Below are 26804 nucleotides of genomic sequence, written 5' to 3' on the forward strand. Positions count from 1 at the left end.
GAGTGGCTGGATAGATTTGAAAAACAAGCAAACAACAACAACAACAACAACAAGACCCAACTATATGTTGCCTAAAAGAGACTGACTTCAGCTTTAAGGACACATCTAGGCCCAAACTGACAGAATGGAAAAAGATATTCCATGCAAGGGGAAACCAAAAGAAAATAGGGGTAGCTGTACCTATACCAGACAAAATAAACTAAACCAACAATGGTAACACAAAAAAGAAGGTCATTATATAATGATAAAGGGGTCAAGTCATCAGTAAGATATAATAATTGTACATATATACACAACCAATGTTGGAGCACCTAAATATGTTACACAAGTACTAATACAAACAGGAGACGGGTGTTTGGGTGGCTCAGTTGGTTGATGGTCCCACTCTTGATTTCAGCTCAGGTTGTGATCTCATGGGTCATCAGATTGAGCCCTGAGTCACGCTCCGCACTCAGCGGGAGTTTGCTTGAAGATTCTCTTCCTCTTCCCCTCCCCCAACTCATGTGCACACATTTGCACTCTCTCTCTAAAATAAATAAGTAAATCTTAAAAAAAGAAAAAGAAATGGGAGAAACAGACAACAACACGATAATAGTAGGGAATTTCAATATTGTTTTTGCATTTTTTTGCATTTGCATTATTTTTTTGCATTTGCATTAATTTTTCAGCATTAGACATAATCACTCAGACAGAAAAGCAAGAAAACAACATTGGACAAAGCTGGAGTCATTGTACTATCTGATATCCTGTTTTCAAAAAATATGGAATGCTTCACGAATTTGCGTGTCATCTTTGCGCAGGGGTCATGCTAATTTCTGTATTGTTCCAATTTTAGCATATGTGCTGCCAAAGCAAGCACTACACTTCCGGACTGCAAACTGTATTACAAAGCTATAGTAATCAGAAACAGTGTGGTACTGGCATAAAATTAGGCAGAGACCAATGGAACAGAATAAAGAGCTCAGAAATAAATTCTCACATATACAGTCAACTAATATTTAACAGGGAAGCCAAAAATACTCAATGCGGGAAGGCTAGTCTCTTCAATAAATGGTGGTGGGAAAACTGGATAATTATATGCAAAGGAATGCAATTAGACCCTGATCTTACAACAATTACAAAAATCAACACAAAATAAAGACTTAAACATGACACTTGAAACCATATAACTCCTAGAAGTAAAGATAAGGAGGGAAAAATCCCCTTGACATTGATCTTGGCAGTATTTTTTTGGATATGACACCAAAAGCACAAGCAACCAAATCCAGTATCAACAAGTGGGACTATGACAAACTAAAAAAGTTTTTTCACAGCAAAAGAAACAAATAACAAAATGAAAAAACAAACTACAGAATGAAAGAAAATTTTTGTAAATTTTTTGCAAAAATTTTGCAAACCATTTATCTAATAGAAAGTAAATATCCAAAATATATAAAGAACTCACACAACTCAGTAACAAAAAAAGCAATCCAATTAAAAATGGGCCTTCTTTTCCAAAGAAGACATCCAAATGACAATAAGTACATGAAAAGATGTTCAACATCACTAATCACCAGGGAAATACAAACCAAAACCACAATGAGATAGCACTTCACATCTGTTAGAATGGCTATCATCAAGAATATAAAAGATAGGGGTGCCTGGGTGGCTTAGTAGGTTAAGAGCCTGCCTTTGGCTCTGGTCATGATCCCAGGAGTCTGGGATTGAGCCCTGCGTCAGGCTCCCTGCTCAGCGGGGAGTCTGCTTCTCCCTCTGCCTCTGTCTGCAGCTCCCCTTTCTTGTGCTCTCTCTCTCTCACTCACTCTCTCTCAAATAAATAAATAAAGTCTTAAAAAAAAGAACACAAAAGATAAGTATTGGTGAGGATGTGGAGAAATGGCATTGTTGGTGGGAATGCAAATTGGTGCAGTTACTATAAAAAAAAAACAGTATGGCGGTGCTCAAAAATATTAAATATAAATATATATAATATTAAACATAAAAATAAAACCACCATATTATCCAACAACCCAGCTTCTGGGTATATATATCCAAAGGAAATGAAAATAGGATAATGAAAAGATATCTGCCCTCCCATGTTTGCTGCTGAATTATTCAAGCTAAGTGTCCATCAACAGATGAATAAAGATGTCACACACACACACACACATAAATATTATTCAATCACGAGAAAAAAGAAAATCCTGTCATTTACAACAACATGGATGGACCTTAAGGGCATTATGCTAAGTCAGATAAATGAGACAAAGAAACCAATACTCTACAATATCATCTATATGTGGGATCAAAAAAAAAAACAAAACCCTGAAATTTCAAAAACAGAGTAGAGTGGTGGTTACCAGGGGCTGGAGGGTGGGGAATGGGGGAACTGGGGAGATGTTGGTCAAAGGGTACAAACTTGTAGGAAGATGAGTAAGTTCTGGGGATCTAATGCACAGCAATGTGACTATAGTTAACTATACTGTATTATAGACTTGAAAGTTCCCAAAAGACTAGATCTTAAAAAGAAATGGAAATTATGTGACCTGATGGAGGTGTTAGGTAATGCTATGGTGGTAATGATATTGCAATATATAAGTATATCAAAACAACACATTGCACAAAAATTATATCTCAGTTATATCAAAAGAAAGAAACTAACTAACTAATGGTAGGTAGGAAGCCAAGGGTCTAGAAAATAGCCTAGAGTGACAGTGGGGGTAGGTTACTGGGATGATGAGGCTCAAGGATGCTATGTTGATATAGGTACACAGCAGTCTGGGTCAAGGATACTGACTTGGAAGGCTCTTCTTTCCTTCCTTCTCCAAGACCAGAAGGGAATGAGTATTGGTTCAGTCTGGGATTAGAACAGCGATCCTTAATGTGGTGTCCACTAAGGGATCTTGGCTAGAATTCTGGGATTCTGTCAACTTAAGTGAGAAAATAATATATTTTTATTTTCACTAATATCAAATTGAAATTTATCATTATCTTCAATTACTGAATGTAGGCAACAGACTATAGTAGTATTAGCACTACCTGTGATTTTGTTGCCAGTAAAAATTAATTTTATTTCACAGTATACTTATTGCAGGTATTTCAAACATTGGTCATGCTCCTCACCACTCTGGAATTATGGAAGTTATTAGGCCCTCTGATAAAGGGGACCAAATGTTGTTTAATGTAGTAATAAAGAAAAACATATATTCCTGCCACATTTTAAAAACACTTTGATAATTATTATTTCAATATCTTTGATTTCCTTTGTCATCCATTGTGTTTTATTTTATACATTTAAAAATACTATTCTGAGGGGCGCCTGGGTGGCTCAGATGGTTAAGTGTCTGCCTTCAGCTCAGGTCATGATCCCAGGGTCCTGGGATTGAGCGCCACATCGGGCTCCCTGCTCAGCGAGAGTCTGTTTCTCCTTCTCCCTCTGCCATTCCCTCCACTTGTGCTCCCTGGCTCTATCTCTCTGTCAAATAAATAAAAATAAAATCTTTTAAAAAATAAAATGAAATAAAAATACTATTCTGAGAAGCAATTCATTGGCTTTAAAAGATTGCCAAAATAGCCCTTGGACAAAAAAAGGTAACAAACTCTGGGTTACATGGTGTGGGAGGGACAGACAGATGAATAAGAGTGACTCTTCCCCTCTGAGCCTAGGGGAAGAGGTTTTGGTCAAGGAGAAAAGTGAGAGGATGCTCTTGGAGGTGCTATGACCCAAGAGTTGGACTTAAGACCACCCATTACTGTTGCAGTCAATTCCTGAGTGGTCCTCAGGCCTGCCTGGAAAATGGACTTGAGTCCCAGGAGAAAAAGTAAGGAGGTTTTATGGTGGTAGTTTTATATATATAAATGAGGGAATCATGTTTTATTAGGAAAATAACTTTTCACCTGAGTAAATAGGAAAATTTATATGAAAATAATAACTATTCAAATAATGCTGACTTTATGTCCGGCAGTGTTCAATGCAATTTACAAATATTAGCTTCATTAGTCCTTACAACAATCCTATACAGTAGGCACTATTATTATCCCCCTTTTGCAGATGAAAACGGGAGGTCAAGTGAAGTTAAGTCTGTTGCCCAGAGTAGTCCAGGTGTTATGTCACAAAACCAGGATTTGAATGCAATGCAATCAGTTGGGACTATGGACTATGTACCCTGACGCAGGCTGCAAAGTGATTTTCTAAAGGATTAATAATAACAACAAATGTTATTTGTTTGTCCTCTGCAATAATAGAGACAATAAAGGAAATATGATATATACCAACTAGAAATAACGTTCTCTGCTTGTATTTTCCACTCAGTTCTTCTCATCAGACGTCCTTTCTGTAAGTATATTCTCAGTTTCTCCTCCCAATGGCTATGATTGGAATATTGGCAGTTATATGAAAGTATGCCTTGCTCCATTTTTCTAACATCTATCATGACTCCCACTGGATTCTAAGAAAGCAAATCTTAACCTCTCAAGGGCAGCTCTCGCTGTGACTGATGGCTTCACCCAACTTTTGACATTATTAATATATTCTTTTCAGAGAACATTACAAAGAGTGCAGACAGCTGTGCCATACTGGCTGAGACTGCGGTGGAGGTGATGACCCTTCGTCCATTCAGCGCCCCAGTGAGAGAGTAGCCCTGTAACTTGGTGTCACCAGATGAGAAACACCAAGAGCTCTGAGTGTGGCTTTGTGCCAAAGTCTCAGGCTTCTCCACTGGGCGGGGGTGGGGGGGGTGGGGGGTGCAACCTGATGCCCTGCAGTTTGTGACTAGGTGATATTCAAATGCAATAATGGATTCAGAAAGCAAGAACCCAAACACTTTTGTGACAGAGGGAAAGCTTCATGTAAAAGGTGTCTACTGCATTGGTCTTTGTGGATTCAGTCTGTATGCAAAAGAAAACACAAATCTGTCCCAGATTTTATTTGATTGTAAATATACAGGCATTCATACAAGACTGAACAGTTCTGAGTGCCAATAAAATAATATACTTCCACATTTCTAAACAAATACAATGAAACAAAAATTTTTTTTTTTTTTGCTTGAGAGTTAAGAGGTGTGATGAAGTTTTTGAAATTTGGGCCAAAGCTATAGAGAGAGGTTGACAGACATCTCTTTTGCTTCATATCCTTCTTTTACACAAATACTGGAAACAGCTATTTTTTATTTTTCTCTATTGGGAAAAAATAGAGATATGAATGTTTCCCAATAATGATATAATGGATTGAAATTTGGATTGAGAGTTGGAGGACCTGAATTATAGTCTTGACTTTGTCCCTAAGCAATTTTTTCTGAATAATTTATAGTTCAATAGCTTTCAAAAGGCATTTGTGGAGTGACTTGCAATAAAAATATGCATACAAAAAAAGAGAATTGAACAGGAAATCAGAAACAATAGAATGAAAAGGGAGAAAATTTCTATAATCTGGTTCATCTAACTCTGAGGTTCCTGGACACAAAGTGAAAAAGGGAAACATGATGAACCTCACAGGTATCATTATTGACAAAAGAAGTAATTTCTGCTTTTGCTTTGCTTCCCGATTCTAAATTTTAGAAAGAATTTTTTCTGTTGGATCATTATACAAAGGCATCAATTTAGACTCTTTGGAAAATGCAAAAACTCTAGAGAAAGATTAAAGGTATTTTATTGAATTGTACTCAAGTGAAAGTAATTTCTTTGGAGAGTTAATCCACGTAGTTTAAGTGAATTGCTTTTGATGCTCTACCTTGACTGAAGGAGAGTCACCAAGTAGCTCTGTAACCTCTTCTGCCTCTTAGTAAAATAGGGATTTTGATTAGATGAACTCTAAGGTTCCTTCTAACTCACAAGTTCAGTAATTTCTAGGATTAATTTCATTTAGACTTTCTATTATTGTTAACATGCTATTCAAGCCCAGATTCCCAAAACGTAAGGATTTCCATCCCCTTCTTTTTGTCATAAAAGTAACATTATAAATACATTCGGAACCAAATTATGTGCTTTAAAGCAAGAGACAAGGATACTATAGTTACCTGAAAAACAACCCCTGTTGAAATTATAAGTGAATACAAAAAGTGAAGCAAATATAAGTTCCCACTGTCACTTTTTTTACCTCTTCTTTAAAGGTCTCAGATTGATTAATGGCTAACAAGTGAGTTGTCTGTATGTTCTGTGAATTCTAAAATAAGCAACACAGAAATCTTGCTGTAGCCAATAATTCAAAGAGTAATCTAATAGCACCAAAGTACATGCAGCAATTTCTAGATAATTATGTCATTATTTTAATGGGTAGCGAAAGGGAGCAGACTATGCCACCCCCAAAATACATCTCTTTGACACATTGATTATTTTGAGCTGATTATCTTTTAAAAACAGGAAAAGCACTTAAAATGGAATACAAGTTATCCTTTTGTAAGAGGCATTTATGTTTATATGGGAAATCTTCATTTGTCTGCTCTGTACCAGGAAGGGAAGAATGATTCTAAACCTCTTGAAACTCTTACCAATGGAAAAGGTATGGACTTAAATCTGCATAACAACCTTATTCTCGTTCACAGTGTTTTTCTGATATGACTGACTCCCCACCCTCCACATCTTGTTTTGTCTTTAGGTGGAGAAGTGACTGGGCCATTTTGGAGAGTTACTCAGTTCTCCTAGGTGCCTCCCCCGTACACAGGAGGTATACTGGTTTTAAACTTCTGTTTGCTTTTCTCCTGTTAGTCTGTCTTTTATTACAGGGGTGTTTCAGCCAAGAACCAAGAAGGGTAGAGTAAAAAGTATTTTTCCTCCCCTACAGTTTAAGAGAAGTAAGGTTACAGTTCTCTCTGGTTCAATCTCCACAAAGCAGTCAAACTGCGCTTCTTAAAACATAAATTGGAACTCACCCTCTCCTGCAGAAGCACCTGACTCTTGGGCTAAAGGGAAAAAAAAAAAAAAATCCATAGTCCTTACTGTGGCCTATGAGGCCCTGCTGGATGGGTTCCTGGCCACCTCCCTCACACTCCCTAGCCTGACTCACTAGGCTTCACTCACTCTGGGGTTTCAGTTCCCACACACAACAGCCACATCCTGACCCTGGAACCCCTACCTACTCCCTGGAATGCTCTTCCCAATGATCTAATCACAGGCAGCTCTTTCTCATGCTTTTGTCCCTTCTTAATTGTCACCTGCTCAGAGAGGCCCTCTCTGACCACTCCTTGTCAAGAGCTGATTCCAACATTCTCAATTTCTGCTCATGTTTGTTCCTTTCATAGAATCCATACCAAATCACAGTTACTTTGTCTGTTCACTTGTTTTCTTCTATCCGTCCTTGCAGAATGGAAGTTTCATGATAGCAGATTTGTGAGGTCCTCTTCACTGTTGTATTTCAAGCACTACTCTCATTTAGGGCATAATGAAAGAATGGCTACATTGTATAATTGTCATAAGTAATCCTATTATCAAATTCTTTTCATGGTCATTTTCCCCCTATTTTTCCTAGTTCAAATCCTTAACGTAAATATACAGTTTCTACACAAACTAGAAAAATTACAAACTTTTCTTATCATAAAATGTGATGACTTCTGCAAGGACATAGTGTTATTTTCACAACTTACCAAAGTTAACAAGGTTTTACGGCGCCTTTGAACTATTGTCTTATCAGAGCAGCTCAGAATTAGCAGACACATCATTGGCAGAGAATCAAATAACATATATCAAAAGATACTCAGCATATGCTTTGTCAGAGAAGCCATTGGGCAAAGAATTGGTGTGAAAAGTTCTTTCATATTCCCCTATTAAATCAATTCCCAGATCTTCCTGTCAGAATAAATTTTAACAATAAGTTATTGTGCAACTGTGACCCACAAGACTCTTTGTCTTCTGCCTCTTCTAGACAATTATTTTTCAAACTACAGATTATGAAATCAAACTGCAGTTGAGGGGGCACCTGGGTGGCTCAGTTAGTTAAGAGTCTGACTTTGGCTCAGGTTGTGATCTCTCGATCCTGGAATTGAGCCCCGCATTGGGCTCCTCACTCGGCGGGGAGTCTGCTTGTCCCTCTCCCTCTGCACCCCAACCCCGGGCATGCTCTCTCTCTCCGTCAAGTAAATAAATCTTAAAAAAAATTTTTTTTTAAATCTGCAGTTGTGAAATCAATTCAGGGGACGATGGAGAGAAGTTCTAAAAATTAAATACAATAGAAAAATAGAAAATGGAAAATATCAAAGTACACTGCACAGAATTAGAATAACTGTCATTTGAAGAAGCTTTTGTATTTAAGTGTGTCTGTGTGTGTTGTACATCTTTATTCTGGGTCACAATGTAAATCATAGTTTCCAGTTGAAAACCACTATACTGGTCAGTAAGAGAAATAAAACAAGAGTTAGTGACTACTTGTAAAACACATGCATATATCCAGATTTATTATACTCCTATAAGAGAACTAATGGGGTTTGGGACATTCTACCCTAAAATATGGCATCTTAGCACATTAAGCTGAAGGAGTTTGCAAAGCTAGCAGAAGCAGGTCAGTGTGACCCTCCCCTAACCTTTGTCCCCTGAATTAGATCCTGAAACTCTTATATTAGAGATGCCCTCCTTCTCTTCCAGGAAAGGAACATCCTTATCCTAAAAAAGAAGCCTTGCTGAATTTCCCCCAGTTTACTACACTAACCTCATTTCTACATGACTGCTCACCCTTCATTAAACATAAAATAAAACACTCAGGTCTAACTGTTTCTTTAGGTCTTCATTTCCTTATGAAGGCTCCCATGTCACATACAACTTATATTAAATAAATCTGTATGTATTTTTCCTCTTATCTTCCTTTGGCAGTTTAATTTTCAGACCCAGACAGGGATTCTGAGACAGTCGAGGAAAATTTTTTCCTTACTCACAGACTTTGTTCCTGGGCTTGATACATTTCATTCTGCTTTGCATTTTAGATTATTGTTTTCATATCTGCGTCCAATTATAACATAAGCCTTTTGAGGGTAGGAAGATGTCTCATATATCACTGAGTCACCCATTAAGGTCACCCATTATGTTGGATTAAATATGGTCACAAGTTATCTGACACTATTTCCATTAAGAGAGTCCATTAAGGGTCATGTCTTTTCCTTTTCAATCTGGGAGGGGTAGTCTGTGATTGCACTGACCAATGAAAATGGCAGAAATGATGATACAGAGCACATTTCTAAGCTTAAACCTCACAAGGCTGGCAGCTTCTACTTGCTGTCTCTTGGAGTACTCACTCTTGGAGCCTGAGCTTCCACGTGAGCATTTAGACTACCACCCTAGAGAAATCATGGAGAGAGGCCCTGTGTCTACCTAGAGAGGGAAAGAAGGCTATCCTTCTAGCCGTCTTCATGAAAGTAACAGGCACATGTATGAAGCCTTCTTGGGTCTTATAGATTAAGCACTGGCAAACTGTGGCCCATAGGGCAGCTGCTTAATTTTGTAAATAAAACTTTATTAGAACATGGCTACAACAGTCATTTGTTTACATATTGTCTGTAGCAACTTGCACATTACAACCACAGGGCTGACTAGCTGTCATACACAGTATGTCCCACAGTTTTCTACCTGGCCCTTCACGCAAAATCTGCTGATCTGGGTTCTAGGCCCCTCCAAAGGACTACAAATGATGCCAGCCAGAGCAGAATAACCTCTCAGCCAAGCTCTGCCTGTAGTTCTAATCCACGAAAATCACGAAGTCTAATAAAAATTGTTTTAACCCACTTGTTTTAGGGTAGATTTTTATGCAACAGTAGAAAACTGGAACAAAACTCATTACCTGGTAGTGTTGTGTTGTATAAACCCTGTGACATGTATCAATGGTTTTGGAATCAGGCAGCAAACAGAAGCTGGAAGGGCCTCAAGGAGACTGTTAGTGGAAAAAAGGACTTTAAAGAAATTGTTAGTAAAAGCTGCAAGGGCCTTGAAAAGACTGTTGGTGATGCCTTAAGGGTCAGTGAAAATATGTCACTGGAAGCTGGAGAATGTGGGATACGTTCTCTGTATTGGCTGAAAAATTGGCATGAGTGTTGCATGTGATAATGAAGAAAATGGAAAACGGACCTAATGAATTTGTGGACCCGACAGAGAAGACTAATGGGCAGAATGGAGGAAGCGCCAACTGGCTTCTAACTGCCAAACGTGAAATACGAGAAGAGCAATGAGCTAACAGAGGAACAACTGATCTGTGAGCAGATTGAGAGGAAATATAAAGGAGCCAGGACAGGCTGGGTGTGAAAAAGGAAACCGTCTCTCATCCCAGTTTCCACCAGCAATGGACGTGAAAAGTCAGAAATGGCCTCAAGACAAAGGCTAAACCCAGACTACTACCTGGCCGTGGGGTAAATAATCTAGAGGGCTTCTAAAAACTTTAAGAGTTGTACATCTTACACCCTCTCTGCCAGAAAAGAGGGCCTTTGTGAATCTTAACATATGCTTGGTAAACCCTTTCAACTAGACAAAATGGCTTCTTTGTTTAATTTGCTACATTTCAAAGACTATATTAAAAACAATGTGTGTGAGGCTTTTGATTGGTGAGTTGGATTATCTGATACACAGGAGCCCTATAAACTTTTTACGGAAAAGGAGGGATGACTCAAAGGGCAGAAACAAGAGCCACCGCAATCACTTCTAGGGGAAGAAGGCTAGACCCTAACCAAGGAACCAGTGACCTGCATCTGGCTGGATTTCTAAATCAGTGTAGAACAGTAACTGCTATGTACCTCCCATATTCTCCTTTCTGAAGAGGAGAACCTAGGGTTATCTTATCCCTATCTGACCATTATATATTGGAAGGAGGGCAGACCAATTCTCCCAATAGTTCGCATGTCTTCAGGCTGAGAGGAACTCAAGAGATCTTCATCCACACATGGCTTTGATTTAATCATCAGCTTTTTAAATTCAAGGCAATGTTGAAATGAGGTGAAATTTTTTAATGTGTAAGGAATATAAGCAATCTGTGGCCAGAAGGTATACAACAGTCCTTCCATAGAGAGTCATCCCTCTCCCCCTTAAACTTGGGGGTGCTCTGAGACTATACTGACCAAAAGAATAGGGTGGAAGCTTTACTGACCCAATTTTTGGGCCTGGTCCTTAAAAGACTAAAAGTTTCTAGTTCCTGTCTCTTGGGTTACTTACTCTTAGAGCCACATAAAACCTTCTCAGAGAGTATGTGGAAAGGCCCTGAATCCACAGCCTCCTAGCTGTGAATAAAAGCCATCTCGGACCCTCTGGCAGAGCCACTAGCTGGATACCACCTGGAGAAGAATTGCCCAGCCAAATCCTGCCCAAGTTTGACCCACAAAATCTTGAGATATAATAAAATGGCTGTAGTTTTAAGGCACTAAAGTTTTGGGGTAATTTGTTATACAGCAATAGATAATAAACACACATTTCATACAGGTACTAAAAATACACACATTTTCAATATACCTAACCTCCTAAATCATTGGGTTGGGAAAAGTATGATCTCTGTTTATGGATGGAATTAAGGTCTCCCAAAAAGATATCTTGAAACCCAAACTCCCAGAACTTGTGAATGTGACCTTATTTAGAAACAAGGTCTTTCCAGATGCGATCAGATTGTAGTTAAGTCCCACTAGATGAGGGTGTACCATAATCTAACGATTGGCCTCCTTATAAGAAGAAGACAGAGGCAGTGACTGGAATGCATCTGTAAGCCAACGGAAGCAAAGAATGAATCCTCCCCTAGAGCCTTCAGAGTGAATAAGCCCTGCCAACATCTTGATTTGGGACTTCTAGCCTCCAGAACTGTGAGAGAATAAATTTCTGTTATTTTAAGACACTTGGTTGGTGTTACTTTGTTATTGCATCACAAACACAGTCTCCTACAGGAGGTAGCCTAAGAGTAGAACTAATATGTCTGTTATAAACACTGCTGAAAACATACAACACATCTTTTGGAATATTACCAATACTGGGTAATAATCTTCACATGGCCCTGCACTTCTAAATTCCAAATATTTAGGATGATTCTCCATATTGTGCCAATGGTCTTTTTTTATGCAGATTCTTAAAGTCACAGGACTGGAGTGTTCCAGGCCTCTAGTCTTCCTGGCCCTTCAAATCCACTTAATGGCTTATAGACTTTACACCTAAGAGAAAGGCCAGAGCCATAAAAAAGGATAAAAAAATCCAGTGAGGCAATGCCATTATTTGCCAGAAATTTGGTGATGGATAACTGTAATTATTCACTAAAATGGGACTTAGAAGTTTTCTATGGCTTTTAGTTACTCTTTCTTAATACTTTCGGATAATGATACTTGGGCCCAAAGCCATAGGTAAAGCATTTAATGATATACATTTGTGTCTCTATCAATGTTTCAGAATACTTATCACTCTAAAAACAGAAGGGAAGTTTTCACTGCTTATTTTTAGTGTATGATAACATGTATACATGTTAAGAAAAATGATACATCAAGTTGATGCTTAGTAAATCCTCTTCCAAAATGGTTATTTACATCTGACTTCAGGAAAAGATAAGATAAATGTGACTATCACAAGATTTCAGTAAGGGCATCGCAGTATTTCTTATTTGACATTAAACCTCACTTAAGTAGCTTCTGGTACACCTCTGCAGAATGGAAAAATTATTGCCTTTTTATTATTAAAAATGCATGTCATATTTCCAGATTGCATTCATTTGGCCAGTGGGACATGCACTATAATAAGCTAGTACCAGATTCACCTGAGCTATAAAAATAAATAATAACTACATGATAATCTTTTGATGTACAGCCAAGAATCATTTAATTTCTGGAGTCATAAAAAGGTGAAATGAACCACAAGTTAAAAAATGCCAATGAGTATTTGAAGGAAATATCCTTCAGAGACAAGTAGCTCTAGCTTTTCGATGCAATAAAAAAAAATTATTTCTTATGGGAAAAGTTGATGGTAAAATGATGTATTTCTATGCTAGTGTAATGGGAAACCTGAAAATATTTTTCAGTATTAGTTTATGCATTTTCATACACCATCTTGTAAATTGTGCTAGAAGAAATTTTTATAAAGAAACTAATAAATAAAAACAAAAACAGAAACAGGATGTCATGCCACGTAGAAGGAGTGGTAAGAGACCTAGGTTCACATGGCAGCTCATTGATAGGTTAGTAGGGCTGCTTGCCATGTAACCTTCTCAGACTTCAGGCTCCTTATATGTAGAATGAAATAATATTATTACCGATATCACTGAATCGTTACGATGAAAATTTTTTAAAGTGTATGGAAATTTTCCTTGTAAACTTCAAAGCATTATGCAGATGTTATGTTATTCATCAGTCTAATTAGGAAAGTAACTCCAAATTACAAATGTTCATGTACATTCTCTCTAGCTTGAGGCTTTGAATTTTAGGTTTCAATCTGGTTTATGCTTAATCCTTCGTGATGCTGAGTTTTTGTTTGTACTCACAATATAAACTCAGAATATACCAAACCAAGTTACTTACGAACAATGGATATTTAGAATAGGAAAAATACGCTCTCCTGGAATTCTAAAGCATACTCTGTTAAAACATTCTTACTGACCTTTAACAAAGTCTGTTAAAAGCAGAAATAAGGGGTTAAGAATGTAATGGACTGAAAGATATTTTCTTACTTTTGAATAATTTATGATTTCACATTTATGTTTTCACATTTATGATTTCACACGTTCCCTTTTCAAAGTCTTTTTAACAGCCCTTACAGAAGGCTCCACTGAAGTTTCAGCTGGAATGCAGACAGGTTGAAGGGCGTAGAAGTAAAAAGGGTTGCTATTAGAACCAAAATGGAAATAACTCCTTAACTGTTCCCTTCAAATTCATATCATGATCAGTCAGAGCATGTTTCTGCCCAGGTCATCTAGCTGGGGAGATCCCCCTGACTTCGAAGAATGCTTGGGGAAGACCACAGCTGAATCATACCTGAAATAAAGGCACACATAAAAAAAAAAAAAAGGATTTTTTTAAATCATTCTAAAAGTACTCCTATAAAGCACCGCTTAATTGGTCTTTCACTAACAAAGACAAAGATACACAATAACCTATCACTCCAGGAACTGAATAAATTAGTTGCTGAACGTTGAAGTGGGAGATGTTTGCCCCTACGGCTCATTAATTCACTTTCCAGTTTATTCAGGATAAAAATCAAACACGTTCCTACAGCTGATAAGAAAGACTTACTCAAGCTTTCCCAACTCTTAAAGAAGAACAAAGACTCCTTATGCTTTAGGACTGGCTTCTTTGGATTCTATCCTTCAGAAAAACAAGTGGAATGTTTGCACGCAATGTTCCTTCTGGGCGCTCAGCCATTTCATAAACATTTATTGTCTATTTTATGCCAGAAGCTATGCTGACAGTACCAGGCACATGAGGGATGGCTCCTGCCTTCAAGGAGTTCACCAACCAGTAGGGGAGATTGCCGTGAACCACAAATTATTATATAGTGGGATGCGAGCCAGCCTGGATGGGAACCAGAGATGTCAGCTTAGGAATCCAAGAGGAGATAACATGTGAGCTGAGTCTTCATCGACATGTAGCAGTTAGCTGGGGAAAGAAGAGAAGGGGATCCAGTCGGAGGTGAGCACAGGTTGGAAGGGGCATACAAGACCCCAGTAGTTTACGAGGCTGTGCATAGGGCTTTGGAAGGGGGCGAAAGAGCGGGACAAGAGGAGGCTAGAGAAGTGAATGACCAGAGCCTGGACTGTGACTGCAGTGATATAGGGAAGCAGTGAAACACGTCTGAGCAGGTAGGACAGTGCTCACATTAGCGTGCATGCGTGTGTGTGTGTGTGTGTGATTTTACACACATGCACGTGTGTGTTTTAATGTCCCTAGCAAGAGAATTAAAGAAGTTATAGCTAGGGGCAGAACTGTGAAGAGGTTATCACAATAACTGAGGGAAGGGGTATAAGGGTTTACTTAACACTACTTAGTAGGGAGAGGAGGAGAAAGGAGTATTTCAGGCATTAGAAACAAATCCAGTCTGGTTGCTAACTGGATACAGCTGCAAGGAAAAGGGAGCTGTTTCCCAGGATTTCCAGGTTTCTGTCTGGGCAACAGGGTCTTCAGGGTGTGTGTCATTGAGAGAGCCGTTCTAAAGGGCGAGCAGGTGTGAGTTAGGTTTCCTGGCTTCTTAGTATAGAAAGGGAAAGACAAATGCCTAATTCTATATGTCAGCGTCAAATTCTGCCAGTTGCAACCTCTTAATATGCCTCAAAACCAACCTTCTCTTGTCCCCCTGCACTAGCCTCCATCAAGTAAAGCCTCCCACCACTACTTCCTGTTACTGTGCCCGCACCTTCTTGTCTCTGGACTTAGCCTGCCTTGTACTCTCAGCTACGGCCAAGTTCCTGCCTAAAGAGCTTCAGTGGCTGCCCTAGAACTTTAGGACAGAAGTCAAACTCCTTCCTGTAGCTTCCGTTCTTCTCGATGGTTACATCCTCATTTCTCATCACTCCCCATTGCCCCCCCCCCCCGTGAACTCCATCCCTGGGGACTACTCCGCTTGCTTCTCTCTGCCCTGGGCCTTTGCTCATCATCTCCCTTCTGTCTGAAACACTGTGCCTCTTCTCCAAGCTTCCCTCTGGTTTCCTCCTTGTCCTCATCCTTCCAGCCTCAGATTTGGCATCATTTCTTCAGCTGTTCCTGGCCTCCAAGACTGAGAGGTGCTGCTTCTGTGTGCCCTCATTGTACCTACCTTTAGTTTAGCAGGAAATCAGCACATCCCTAGTTTTGCTGCAGTAGAAGCTTCCTGAAGGCAGGGACACTGTCTTGTTCATCTATGTGCCTCTGTATTAGTTTACTTATTTCTGTGTAAAAAACTATCCCCTATGTATCAGGGTAAAAGAACAAACATTTATTTATCTCACAGTCTCTGCAAGCCAGGAATTCTAGAGCAGTTTTTCCAGGTGGTGCTGGGACATGGTCCCTCGTGAGGCTGCAGCCAAAGTGCAATTTGACTGGGTTTGAGGACTTACCGGGCAGGTCACTCACATGACTGTTGGTGGAGACTAAGGTCTCTCACCACATGGGCCACTCCACAGAGCTGCGGACGACATGGTTTCCTGGACAGAGTGACCCAAGAGATAAAAAAGCCCAAGACCAAAGCTACAGTTTTTACTATCTAATCTCGGAAGTGCCATGTCATGATTTCTATGATACTCTATTAATCACACAGGCCAATTCTGGTGCAGTGTGGGAGGGGACCTACTCAAGGGCATAAGTAGCAGGAGGCAGGAACCACTGGGGAGCTCACAGTCTCCAGTGCATAGCAGTGCAATTAGCCCTAGAAGTCCTAATGGATATCTGAGATTAATTAACAAATCAGCAAATGAATAAAAAGTAAACACGTTTATGCAAAGTTTTGGGTTAATTACTCTGGAGAATTTAAAGATGTAAAAATGGATTTATTATCTTTTGGATATATATTTTTCCGCTAAAAAAAAAGTATACCATAATCTCTGGATCGCTAAGGTCTTCTTTTGCATAAACTATCTGGAGCAATGAGGACTGGTTTAATGGCATATGGTGATTTATTCCCAGAAAGCTGAGCAGACAGGAAAGCCCTGTGAGATAATATCTACATCATCTCTTTACATCTTGAAAAGAAAAAAATATATACTGCTACCCATAGATTCTCATGCTTTACTTGTAACAGGACTTTTCTCATTATGGGTATTTTGATACATTTAAGCTGACTAAACAGCAAAGGAAAACAATGTCTGAAATAGCAGGTCCATTAAACAAGAAAATGAGAACCATAAACAATGCAAAGGATATTAAACTATTTTACCTTTCATTGGACTTGTGAATTCTATAGAAGGTAATGCTGAGCTTAGCAAGATGTAATTCAAACGCTGAATTATTATAATAATAGGTTTGTCTACTGACACTGTTTTCTATCTATTCTGCATTAAATGTCATTTAACCATTCTAATAAATTTTTAGCCCAGAGGAACAATTGATGAGCACTTCTCTATCTGCCTATAAATAAAATAAGCTGGGTGGCCAGTAATAGATGGATCAATATACAATGCAACATTATAATATGATGGTAATGTACTAAGAACTGAGCCAATAAGGAAAAAAAATCATTATTAAAGTAATTGTTTTAAAATAACAATCATTCAAAAAAGAAAATTATGCAAGGAAAACTGTAAAAAATTGCTGACACAAAAGAAGACATAAATAAATGGAAAGACAGCCCATGTCCATGAATTGGAAGACTTAATATTGTTAAAATGTCACTATTTCCCAAAGTGACCTACATACTCAACATAATCTTTATCAAAATCCCAACGATTTTTTTTTTGCAAAAATAGAAAAATCCATACTAAAATTCATTTGGATTCTGAAGAGACCTTGAATAGCCAAAACAATCTTAAAAAAGAACAAAGTTGGAAGATTCATACTTCCTGATTTTAAACCTTACTACAAACCTACAGTAATCAAAATAGCGTGGTACTGGCATAAAGACAGATATATAGACCAACAGAATAAAACAGAGTCCAGAATTCTTAATCTCAGGAAACAAACTGAGGGTTGCTGGGTGGGGTGGGGGGCGGTGAAAGGGATGGGGTGGCTGGGTGATAGACACTGGGGAGGGTATGTGCTATGGTGAGCACTGTGAATTGTGCAAGACTGTTGAATCACAGATCTGTACCTCTGAAACAAATAATGCAATATATGTTAAGGAAAAAAAAAAAAGAAGATAGCAGAAGGGGAAGAATGAAGTGGGGGAAATCGGAGGGGGAGACGAACCATGAGAGATGATGGACTCTGAGAAACAAACTGAGGATTCTAGAGGGGAGGGGGGTGGGAGGATGGGTTAGCCTGGTGATGGGTATTAAAGAGGGCACGCTCTGCATGGAGCACTGGGTGTTATGCACAAACAATGAACCATGGAACACTATATCAAAAACTAATGATGTAGTGTGTGGTGATTAACATAACAATAAAAAATTTTAAAAAAAAGAGTCCAGAAATAAACTCTCATATTTATGGCCAAATGATTTAATAAAGTGCCAAGGGCATATAATGGGGGAAAAGACAGCCTTTTTAACAATGGTGCTGGGTAAACTGGATATCCACATACAAAAGAATGATGTTGAACCCTCACAAAACACCATATACAAAAATTAACTCAAATAGATCAAAGACTGGGGCTCCTGGCTGGCTCAGTCAGTAGAGCATGTGACTCTTGATCTCGGGGTTGTAAGTTAGAGCCCCGTGGTGGGTACAGAGATTACTTAAAAAAAAAAAAACCTTAAAAAACAAATTTATCAAAGACCTAAATGTAAGAGCTAAAAATACAAAACTCTTAGAAGAAAACAGGGGGTAAAAAGGCTTTATGATATTGGATTTAGCAATGATTTCTTAGATATGACAAAAAGGCAGAGGCAACTGAAAAAAAATAGACAAACTGGCTTAATGAAAACTTAAAACTTCTGTGCATCAAAGAACAGCATCAACAGAGTGAAAGGCGACCTACAGAATGGGAGATAATATCTGCAAACCAAATATCCAATAATGGATTGATACCCAGAATATATAGAGAACTCCTAAAACTCAACAATGAAAAAAGAAACAACACAATACAAAAATGAGCAAAGAAATTGAATAGACATTTCTCCAAAGAAGGTATACAAAGGCCAATGAGCACTTTGTTGAATGCTCAACATCAGGGAAATGCAAATCAAAACCACAATATCACCTCGTATCTATTAGGATGGCTGCTATAAAAGAAAGAAAAGAAAAAGAGAGAAAGAGAGAAAGGAAGGGAAGGGAGGGGAAGAAAAGAAAAGAGAAAACAAGTATTGGCCAAAATGTCGAGAAACTGGAACCATTGTGGGCTGTTGGTAGGAATGTAAAATGGTGTGGCTGCTTGGAAAACAAGCTCACAATTCCTCAAAAAATTAAAAGTAAATTTGCCATATGACCCAGCAATTCCACTTTTAGGTATATACCCAAAACAACTGAAAGCCAGGTCTCAAAAGAAGTATTTGTACACCTGTTCATTGCAGCATTATTCATAACAGGTAAAACATAGAAGCAACCCAAGTGTCAATTGACAGATGAATGAATAAGTGAATGAACTGAATGAATACATTCCTTAAAAAAGAAAGGAAGTTGTAGCATATGCTACTACATGGGCACATCTTGAAGACATTATTCTAAATGAAATAAGCCAGGCACAAAAAGACAAATAATGTATCATTCCACTTATAAGAGATACATAGAGTAGTCAAAATCATAGGGACAAAAAGTGAAATGGTGGTTGCCAAGGGAATGGAGGGGTGGAGAGTTATTGTTTAATAAGTAGAGTTTCAGTTTTGCAAGATGGAATGAGTTCTGAAGACGGATGGTGGTTATGGTTGCACAACAATATAAATGTATTTAACACTACCGAACTACACACTGAAAAATGATTAAGATGGTAAATTTTATGTTACGTGTATTTTGCCACATTAAAAAGAACTGAAAAAAATATCCAGAAAGAAAGAAGAAAAGGCAACAGGTGGGATCTTTGTAGTGATGGAAATCTCTGTATCTTGACTCTGTCAATGTCAATAACCTGATTGTGATATTGTACTATAGTTTTGCAGGATGTTACCATTGGAGGAAACTGGGTAAACTATGGATGGGACTCTATGTATTATTCCTTACAATTGTATGTGAATCTACAATGATCTCAAAATAAAAATTTTAGTTAACATACAAAGAGAATCCTTAAAATTAGTAGTTAATGTTATTGGGTGTTGATATACACATATCTGATTTAATTTTCATTCTTTCATTCAACAAGTATTTATTCAGCACCTATAATGTGCTGATTCTTATGGACCTTATGTTATTATTTAAACCAATTATAGTTATCATAATGTGAAAACTAAAATTCCCATGACTTCCCTACAAGTAAGGGCACAGATAACACAGTAATGCTATATTTAATAAACGATATTTTGTGTTCAGAAAATAGATTGTGTAATAGAGGATAAATTATTAAAAGGCTGTATTATATAGAATGAGTAATGTGTCAGCAATCTTTTCCAAGATTAAAAGTACATACATTTAGTTTTTTTGAACTAATTCCATCTGAATTCATTTTCATGGGAAGTTAAAATATCCATTATATCTGTATACTTTAATAACTAGGGGGTTAGGGGAGAGAAAAACACTGCAAGATGACATTTCTTTTTATATACTATCTTTTTTTCTAGACCAGTGAAGAACATAAAGGTCCAAGATGCCCAAGCTCGCAGCCAAGAGAGAGAATAACCAATTTGCTACTTTGGACTATCAGCAAAATGGAAAGCTACATTTCATTTTCACGGGTGGGATGCTGTGACTTATCAAACTGTTAATCTTCAAAGATCCCATTCCTTTACTAGGGAGCAGTTAAAATGGTTTAAATGTGCCTTGTTGTTCTGTTGACTGGCTGGGAATTTAGTGCTTTCTTTCTGCTTTTTCTGGCTTTTTTTTTTTTTTTTCAGTTAGCATAAGGCCATTTAAAAGAGACTGGCACTTAAAGTTTTAGTTCTCTTGTGTAATGAATGTTCCCCCCTCCCCCAAAAAAAGCATTTGAATGCAACACTGTGTGTCAACTTATACTAAAAAAAAAAAATTAATGCATTATATAACAATTGATAAAATAGCCCATCTCCAACATGCATGTTATTAATTCAATACATTGTTATCAAATCAATCTCAGTTTTTAATTACTGGTAGAAAGGTCAGTTGGAATTTGGGAGAGAGGGAGAGTAGGCAATCAGATTTTTAATGTAATTTTATTACACACAAGTATATTTTTTAGATTATAAAAGATTAGAACATAAAAGTTTTCATTTAGAGACCCAGCTGAATCTGTTTAATAAAGGTTTATAGCCTTTATTTTTTGGAGCAGTTTTGGTTTTATAGAAATACGAGCATAAATTACAGAGTTCTCATATATACCTTCACTTTCCCCACTCAGTTTGCCCTATTACTAAAATCTTGCATTAGTGTGGTATGCTTATTACAATGGATGAATCTGTGTTGATGCTTTACTGTTAACCAAAGTCCATGGTTTATATTAGGATCACTTTTGATGTACAATCCATGACTTTTGACACATGTGTAATGACATTATAATATCATACAGACTTGTTTCATTGCCCTAAAAATCCCGTGCTCCACCTATCCATCCCACCCTCCCAACCCCCAAAGTCTAGCAACCACTGATGTTTTTTAACTATATCCATAGGTTGTCTTATCCAAAATGTCATATAGTTGGAATCACACAATTTGTAGCCTTTACAGATTGGCTTTTTTCACTCAATGTGTATTTAAGGTTCCTCCATGTCTTTTAGTGGTTTTAATATTTCATTTGTTTTATTGTTAAATAATATTCCATCGTATAGATGTGACACAATTTGTTTATCAGTTTGCCTACGGAAGGATACCTTGATTACTTCCAAGTTTTGGAAATTAAGAATAAGGCTGCTATAAACATTTGTGTATGTATAGGGTTTTGTGTACACCTAAGTTTTTTTTTTTCTTTCTTTTTTTTTATTATGTTGAGTTAGCAAACATATAGTACATCATTAGTTTTCGATGTAGTGTTCAACGATTCATTAGTTATGTATAACACCCAGTGCTCATCACAACACGTGCCCTCCTTAATACCCATCATCCGGCTACCCCGTAAGTTTTTAATTCATTTGGTTAAATACCAAGGACCGTGATTGCTGAGTCATATGATAAGAATATGTTTAGTTTTTTAAGAAACCACCCAACTGTCTTCTAAAGTGGCTGTGCCATTTTGCATTCCCATCACTAATGAATGGAGTTTGTGTTCCATATCCTTGTCAGCATTTCATGTTATCACTCTTTTGGATTTAACCATTCTAACAGACATGTAGTTTTCCTTTCCTTCTTTTTTTTTAATTGAAGTATAATTGACATACAATGTATATTAATTTTAGGCATACAACGTACTGATTCCACAACTTTATTCATTACTCAATGATCATCATAAGTATAATCACCCCGTTACCATACATCATTACAATATTATTGACTATATTCCCTGTGCTGTACTTTTCATCTCGACTTATTCATTTTAAAATTGGAAGTTTGTACCTCTTGATCCCCTTTATCTATTTTGCCCATCCTTTCACTATTCTCCCCTTTACCAACTACCAGTTTGTTCTCTGTATTCAAGAGTGTTTGTTTGTTCATTTTGTTTTTTATATTCCACATGTAAGTGAAATCATATGGTATTCGTCTTTCTCTGTCTGACTTGTTTAACCTCGTATACATATATCCATACATGTTATCGTAAATGACAAGATCTCATTTGTTTTTATGGTTGACTAATATCCCATTGTATGAATATACCACCTTCCCTTTATTCATTTCATCTATTGATGGACACTTGGGTTGCTTCCATATCTTGACTATTATAAATAATGCTGTAATAAACATAGGGGAGCATATATCCTTTTGAATTAGTGTTTTTATTTTCTTTCAGTAAATACCCAGCAATGAAATTACTGAAACATAAGGTATTTCTATTTTTAATTTTCTGAGGAACCTCTATACTGTTTTCCACAGTGGCTGCACCAATTACATTTCCACCAATGTGCACATGGGTTCCCTTTTCTTCACATCCTCACCAACACTTGTAATTTCTTGTCTTTTTAATACAAGGTATTCTGACTAGTGTGAGGTGATATCTCACTGTGGTTTTGATTTGCATTTCCCTCTTGATTAATGATGTTGAATATCGTTTCATGTGTCTGTTGGCCATCTGTATGTCTTCTTTGCAAACATGTCTTTTCAAGTCCTCTTCCCATTTTTTCATTGGATTCTTTGGGTTTTTTTGGTGTTGACTTGTACACATTCTTTATATATTTTGGATATTAACCTCTATCAAATATACCATTTGCAAATATTTTCTCCCATTCACTAGGCTGCTTTTTTGTTTTGTTTTGTTGGCAGTTTCCTTTTCTGTGCAAAAGCTTTTTTATTTTGATATAGTCCCAATGCTTTTGTTTTTCCTTGCCCAAGGAGACATACCCATAATATGTTGCTAAGAGCAATGCCCAAGAGATTACTGCTTATGTTTCATTTAGGAGTTTTATGGCTTCATTTTTTTTAAAAAAGATTTTATTTATTTATTTATTTGAGAGAGGGAGAGCGAGAGAAAGAGAGAGCACAGCAGTGGGGAGGAGCAGAGACAGAGGGGAGAAGCAGACTCCCCACTGAGCAGGGAGCCTGACACAGGGCTCGATCCCAGGACCCTGAGATCGTGCCCTGAGCCGAAGGCAGACGCTTACCTGACTGAGCCACCCAGGTGCCCCAGTTTTATGGTTTCCGGTCTCACATTTAGGTCTTTAATCCATTTTGAGTTTATTTTTGTGTATGGTGTAAGAAAGTGGTCCAGTTTCATTCTTTGGCATGTACTATTCCATAGTAATCATTGAGAATAAATACTAATATATTTCCATACATTCTCCAAAAACAAAATTTGAGTTGGCTTGTAACAGAGGGAAGCTTGATGAAAATGCATCAATCTGCTCTTGAGATTGCCACTCATTTCACAGTGTTACTGACACTTCAGTTGAGAAAACTCATCTTTTTCTATTTGGTCATCACTGCCAGTGCAAAAAGATTTACACTATTACATTGCTGCACTAGACCAAGATGGCCACACCTTTGACCTCTGCCCTTCCCCAAGGTAATATGTTTCTTCCAGATATATTTATATTCTACTTTCAGATACAATTTATATTTTAGATATTGGAAGCAGGGATACCCTCTCATTCTAACTGCCCAAGATAAACAAGCTTTAAAAAATAGTTCCCTTGCTAAATCAAACCCAATGAAGTATTATGGACAATTGGGTGACTCCAAGAGCATTAAAGATCATCCATCCTTAGCATTTGCAAAAAATCCTAAAGGATCCTTAAGGCCACCCTGGAAATTAAGGTCAAGACATTCAATAGATGGGTCCTGGGCTGAAAGTGCTCTGGATATGTGTAACAAAAATCTATAAAATAATAATATGAGTGATATTATGTTCACATTACAATTTGTATTTGTAGCAGAACTCTGGAAATGGACCATGCAAGAGCTTTCTATGAATTCCATTTTCAACAATATTTCCCTTTCTAGTTTCTTTTTTAAACAACTGTAATAGGCAGCTAAGCAATGTCTGTTACTTCAATAACAGGTGCCAAAACAGATTTGCTATCCTTGTCAGAAAAAGGAAATGTGTCTTATATGATGACTGTGTCTTAAAAAATCTATTAAGTCTTCTTCTATGATCTATTGACACGAAACACCAGGCCATTCTATCCCCAGTAAAGTCCTCCAAGCTGAGCACAGCTAGTGAAGGCAAGCAAGCTGGGCAAATCATCTCACCTGCAAATATCACGAGTGAGGGCTCTCAAAATTTAATCTCCTATAACAAAGAATTTTCCTTCACAAGAGAATTTTGGGTTTAGTGTTCATGATTACAGAGCCTTGTCACAAAAGCATTTGCTAGTATGAAATACAGTGTAAATTGCATATTAAAAATATCGCTGTAAAGGACACAGTGTTTTGGTTATTGGCAAATATATTATTTGGCAAGACATAGGCATCATAGGGGTACCTCAAACGGACAGAATTCTCTTCAACTAAAAACCGCCTATCAAAGAAAATTCCAAATACTAATGTAACACAGTTGAGGAATGGGGGTGGGAGCTAATCATTAGATTCTGCTTCTGCTGAGGAGGAAGATGTATGTCATACAGACTAGCATCACAACCGAAGCCAGATAATGATTACAGAAAGGAGAATCCCTTTCACAAGAAAAGATCAGCTTCCTATCAATAGAGTTAATGCTGCCTAACAGGCAACCAGTAATCTAAAGTCAAGGGCAGGAGTCTGGTTTCTTCACATATCTTGGGGCTGTCATTATAGCAAGACAGAGGCCTTTTCACTTGCTCACTGCAATGGGAACTGTAAGACCTGACTGAAGGCTTGGACAGTGGCACACCCAAGTGACATTGGCCACCATTACATCCAGACTGTGACTCTGGAACATGTCAGCAGAATGACAGTTTAATACACAGCAGGAGAATTTTCTGGGGTGCTATGAAATATTGAAAGAGCTAAAATGTGCCTAGTAATTTAGGAAATTATTTTCTTATCCAGTTATGCTTTCTACACTTTATTCAAAATTGTATTAAATGCAGAATATTTTAAATCTTCCCTTAATTTATAAACTTATTCTAAGTGACTGCATGGAAACTTGAGAGAGATAATTTCTCAGATGGATTCACCCACTAAAGGATGCTTATACTGAGTCTAACAGAGAGAGACAAGTAACATAAACAATTCTGATAACAGTGCATGCACACATTTTATTGCAGTTCTCTTTAACTGAAAACATTGCTGTGTCCCTCTCTTGTGCCACAGATAGGGTTTATCTTATTGACAGCAATATCTCCAGTGCTTTATACACAGTAGCCCCCCGAAATATTTTGTGAATGAATAAATAAATAAGTGCCAGAGCACAGAAATTCAGAACCATAAGCAGCTTGATAGTTGGTCTGAATGTGGGCTTTCATGCACTGTGAACAGGTGTGCTAATGTCTATCTCCTTTTACAAAAGGTGCTGGAATTCTTATACATACAGTTCTGAAATGAAAGGACAGCCTTTCATGCTTTTCAGAACCTGTGAGTGAAATACGTAGAAATTCCCCAAAATAGGGCGCCTGGGTGGCTCAGTTGGTTGAGCGACTGCCTTCGGCTCAGGTCATGATCCTGGAGTCCCGGGATCGAGTCCCGCATCAGGCTCCCTGCTCAGCAGGGGGTCTGCTTCTCCCTCTGCCCTCTTCCTTCTCGTGCTCTCTGTCTCTCATTCTCTCTCTCTCAAATAAATAAATAAAAATCTTTAAAAAAAAAAAAAAGAAAGAAATTCCCCAAAATAGAAAACCCTCTTTATGCATTCAGCCCTTTGTGTCTATTATTCTCATCAGTAATATTTACTCTTTCCCCTTGAGCTCCTTATAATTAATACTAGCTTTTTAAAAAATTGCTGACATTTATGCCTTGAGCACTTGCTCTTCCAAAGAAGTAGTCTGACTTACATCCTGGGAAAGTTTATATGCCAGGTGTGTCTCAATACCTGTGCTATCATTTTTCCCAGCTTTCAAAATAAAGGGAACGAAAATCAGAATGCTAAATAAAATTCTGCAAAAAAAAAATTTCTTTTTCAAAGACACAACTTCCATTGTTTAAATGACTTAGAGCAATGAGAAAACTTCATTCAATCTGTAGAACTGATTTCCTGAAGAAAAAGTCTCAATCATCTATTTAATGAATAATAGGGAGGACTTGAGAGAGTTTATACAAATTTGTGTTTTGCAACAATTTCAAGGCTCTAAGCCACACATCCATAATTAGCTTGTAAAAGACACAGAGAAAAAGTGTCTGTTTCTTTGCTGGACACAGTAGTTGGTAACAGGATGGGAAGGGGGGTAGAAGTAGCTAATTTAAACTTGATATGGTCCCATGTCAGCTCATTGCTCACCTGACATTTATTTCCATACAGCCCTCCTTATTCTATCAACTATTCTCTCCTGAAAATTGAGACAGAAACACATATGACAAGTCATTAGGAAGAAGACTTGAATACTCAGCTTCAAATCTTCAGATTTCTTCCAGTAGTTTCTTGGGGATGGCAGCCTTTGTGATTATAAACCCAGAACATCTCCCACAACCTAGCAGGCCTTTTAAAGTGCACATGCAAAGGTAATATTGGGGAAGTGGTGGGAAGGATCCTTGTACATTTACCTCCTCTTTCTTTCCCAGAGTTGACCC

General features: G+C 37.7%; 1 protein-coding gene and 1 non-coding gene across 3 annotated transcripts in view; both read right to left on the reverse strand.

Annotated features, from left to right (window-relative positions):
* NKAIN3 (sodium/potassium transporting ATPase interacting 3) overlaps positions 1–26804 on the reverse strand; it is a 631576-nt gene that overhangs the window by 525586 nt on the left and 79186 nt on the right. The gene's annotated exons all lie outside the window — the stretch shown is intronic.
* Positions 756–859, reverse strand: LOC123860618 (U6 spliceosomal RNA). The gene has a single exon (XR_006794746.1). It is a non-coding gene; the product is annotated as a U6 spliceosomal RNA (small nuclear RNA).

Source organism: Mirounga angustirostris, unplaced genomic scaffold (genome assembly GCF_029215605.1).
Source record: "Mirounga angustirostris isolate CCGP_5_RB_7025 unplaced genomic scaffold, mMirAng1.0.hap1 SCAF_4, whole genome shotgun sequence".
Taxonomy (NCBI): domain Eukaryota; kingdom Metazoa; phylum Chordata; class Mammalia; order Carnivora; family Phocidae; genus Mirounga; species Mirounga angustirostris.